The sequence below is a fragment of the Echinops telfairi genome, unplaced genomic scaffold, assembly GCF_000313985.2.
Source record: "Echinops telfairi isolate 266 unplaced genomic scaffold, ASM31398v2 ScPeMD7_7466;HRSCAF=8504, whole genome shotgun sequence".
Classification (NCBI taxonomy): Eukaryota; Metazoa; Chordata; class Mammalia; order Afrosoricida; family Tenrecidae; genus Echinops; species Echinops telfairi.
In genome coordinates, this window is record NW_022111366.1 from 2,074,607 (window position 1) to 2,078,590 (window position 3,984).

Sequence of the window (3,984 nt, forward strand, 5' to 3'; positions counted from 1 at the left end):
CCAAATGAAGGCTGAACATGATAGTGGGACAAGAGGAAAGTAAAAGAAAATAGAGGAAAGAGCTAGGAGGCAAAGGGCATTTATAGAGGTCTAAACACATTTATTGTCATCCCTAATCTACAAGCCTTCAGCCACAAGCCCTTTAATCTCCACCCTTTGCCTACAAACACTACTCTCAAGTGCAAATTACACTGCTTCCTAAAGCGCCCTAAAGTTTTATTATGCATTGACTGCATCAGCTCTGAAGTCCAGAATATTAGCATCTAAATCAGGTTGAGATGAGGATGAAGCTTTATGGGAACTAGAGGTATAAGTTATGTGCCCTCTCACCCAGCATACAGCGGCAGGGCAGAGATGGCATAATTATAAGAGACACTCATGTCCAAAAGTCAGACCAGGAGACACATAGCAGTCAACAGCCCACTGCGATTTTGAAATCTAGCTCAGCACAAATTAGTAGCCCTTTTTAAGGGCCCATTCCCACTCCTGAGAGTGATTGTCTCTGACTCTTGGTTCTCTCTGGTCCTTGTTTGTAGCTGGGTAGCATTTGTAGCCTACTTCTTGTAGGTATGTAGCAGGTTAAGGATTCAGAGACGCTTCAAAAATTCTGTTCTGTCAACGGTCCTTTAAGTATATGGTGGTACAATACACTTAAAAACTTTAAGGGTTTCTTCTTCCTCCCCTCCACTATCATGATCCCAATTCTACCTTACAAATCTGTCTAGACCAGAGGATGCACATTGGTACAGATAGCAACTGGAAACACAGGGAATCCAGGACAGATGACTCCTTCAGGACCATTGGTGAGAGGGGTGATGCCTGGAGGGTGAAGGGAATGCGGGGTAGAAAAGGGGAACCGATTACAAGAATCTAATTATTGCCTCCTCCCTGGGGGATGGACAGCAGAGAAGAGGATGGAGGGAGACATTGGACAGTATAACTTATGACAAAACTACAATAATTTATGAATTATGAAAGGTTCATGAGGGAGAGGGAGTGGGGAGGGAAGGGGAAAATGAGCAACTGATATTAAGGGCTCAAGTAGAAGGCAAATATTTTGAGAATGATGAGGGCAACAAATGTATATATGTGCTTGACACATAGATGGATGTATGGATTGTGATAAGAATTGTACGAGCCCCCAATAAAATAATTTTTAAAACTTTAAGGGTTTCTTATGTATTAATTTATAATCAATTATTTCTCAGCCTGCTGGCTAAGATGAAGTGTGATTTGATGATTAAATCCGTTAGACAAGGCTGTGCTTACAATAGAAAAGCAACTCATCCACATTTTGAAATTATACCTGAAAATCTCCTTAGCAAGATCCACGCATTCATTAGGTACACGTTCTGTTTTCCACGTTGTCAAAGGCAAAACACGGCTTTGCTAAATTCTGCACCACTACGTAGCAGAAGTCGCCCCCTGTCTGACTCAACAGCCTCCACTAGCATTTCCGCCACTGTCTCTCAAAGGCTCTCCAGCAATCTCTCCAAGGCTCTAACACCTTTTGTGAACAGTTTCACTGAGGTCTTTGCAGCTCTGACTTTATACAGTTCCCAGAGTCATTACCACTTGTTTCAGGGTTTTTTTTTCATGGCAGTATCCCACTGCCAGGTAACATATTGTGTTTTATTTATCTATTGCTACTTAGAACGCTGCATAAGGATTGATTTCCACGGCATTAGCGAGCTGAAATGGAATAGACTAGAATTGGTCATTGTGAATCACATGGCTTACCATGCCGGGAATGACAAATTCAAGAAGAATGGTGTTACACAAATCATCAAAAAGAACATTTCAGAATCTATTTTGAAGTCCATGACTGTCTGTGAAAAGCTCTATCTATCTGCATATAAAGAAATCCAGTCAACTATTGTTCAAAGTTATGCACCAAACATTAACGCTAATGATGAAGACATGGAAGCATACGACCAGCTTCCTCAGTCTGAAACTGATCAAACATGCAGTCAAGACACATGGGCAATAGGACGGCAACAGTCGGAACAAGGCGGAAGGCAGCGTGGCTGGAAACTAGGTCCTTGGGGGCAGGAACAGAACTGGAGAACGCATGACAGAATTTTGTGAGACCAATGATTTCTTCGTCAGAAATACCTTTTTTCAGTAACTCACACGGCACCTCTACACTGGACTCTCCAGGTGGAACACACAGACCATCAACCGGACTGCTGCATCTGTGGGAAGAGACGGTGGAGAAACTCCGTATCAGTAGCAGGCAAGGGCCCGCCTGCGGAACAGACCACTGATGGCTCATATGTAAGTTGATATGCGTTGACAATGATTTTTAAGTTCTTTTAAAGGGATGTATTTTCGATCTCACTTCGTAACTCCTGTAATTCAAGTTGAAGCGATCATTTCTTGAATGAGATGCATGTCTGGTGGTAGACAGAGTTCCTCTCCGCAGCAGGGCAGTAGCCCATAATTTGATTTGAGACAAAGCTAAAAATAGCACCATCTTTGGTAGGAAGGATGGAAACCTGACTCTCCTCACCCGTATTTATTTATTTTTGGCCTCAGAGGCAGCAGGAGATTCTTTTCAAGACAGGTGGCCTATGAGCCTACTCTGAAGTCAAAATGGACCTTACAGTGTCTACTGGAAACACCCTAAGCTCAGGAGCGGTGTGACCATGGGCAAGCGAAGTGTCAGGGGTGGGGGACTCTAGAACAGGTACAGTTTCGACAGCTTCTCACAGCCCTCAGCTGTTTTCATGGTGGCCTGTCCTCCCCACTCACAAGGCGTCCTGGCAGTGCAGTGAGTTAAGCACGAGGCTGCTAACCCCAAAGCTGGCAGTTCAAACTCGTCCACTCTGACGGAGAGAGACAGGCTGTCTGCTCTAGGAAAGACGGACAGCCTCAGAAACTCGGTGGAGCGGCGCTGCTCCGTCCCATCGGGCCAGGCCTTAAGTTGGAATTGACTTGACAGCAGTGGGATTGGTTTTGTTTGTCTGTTTGGTCCTCCCCATCCCTGAAACTCACTTCTGACCCCGCAGGCTGTGCTAATCCATTAGGAGGACGAATCCACAGATGAGGGAGGGAGGCAGTGTGCTTGCCCCATGAATACCGGCTCTCCAGAGGCAGGCCTGTGGCCTGAATGACCTGAAATGAAGAAGCCTGCAGTGGTTGAGTGCTCCTCGTGATCTGAAAGGCTGGTGGTCCCATGGGAGAAATCAATGGCAATTTGCGTCCCTAAGAGCCATGGAAGCCCGGTGGGGCAGTCCTCTGTCTTACAGCGCCCCGCCGCTATAAGTGGAACCGACTAGATGGCAATGGGGGTTGTCGCTTTGTCCTGGAGACGCTTTTGTGGTCATCCGGAGTCTATCTCTGCGGCTCCCCCGCGGAGACCTGGAGCCGGCTTGGGTCTAGATGTGTCGTCTGTGAAATACGGACAGCTAATGCAGCAGGGCCACAATGCTGGCAGTATAAAGCTTTTTGCAAATTAAAAAAAAGGTCAGTGGTGAAGCTAATAATAACAGTGATTATATCTCTTAATGAAAAGATTTTATTTTAGAGCTAAAAAGGAGCTTCAGGGCCCTTGCCACTTTAATTACAGTGTCTTGTGGAAACCTTGCTATGTAACGCTTCTGGATGGAGGGGTCTGAGTCGCAGGTGGCGCCCTTTCCTCGGGTCTAAGAGCAGTGGCACAGGAGGAGCTGGCCGCAGGTTCTGGCGAGTACAGGTACCCTCCGTCCCTGGACGCTAGTTGCCTCTCTGCTCTAATGCTAAAAACCAAGGAGGCGGATACCATAAAATGGAAGCAGCGAATGAGGCTGCAAGGATTTATTCGGATGCTGCTTCTCCTGAAGGCGTTTCCTCCGTCAGCTCTTCCCCGAAAATAGCATTCTGTCCGACCGGTGTGTACCAGGGAGTTCAGGCCCCTTAGACCTGCCCTGACTGCAGCTCCGTCTCCAAGGTGACTCGAGGTGGGGGGTGATGTGGGCCCAAGGAAGGCCCTCCCTCCCCTCC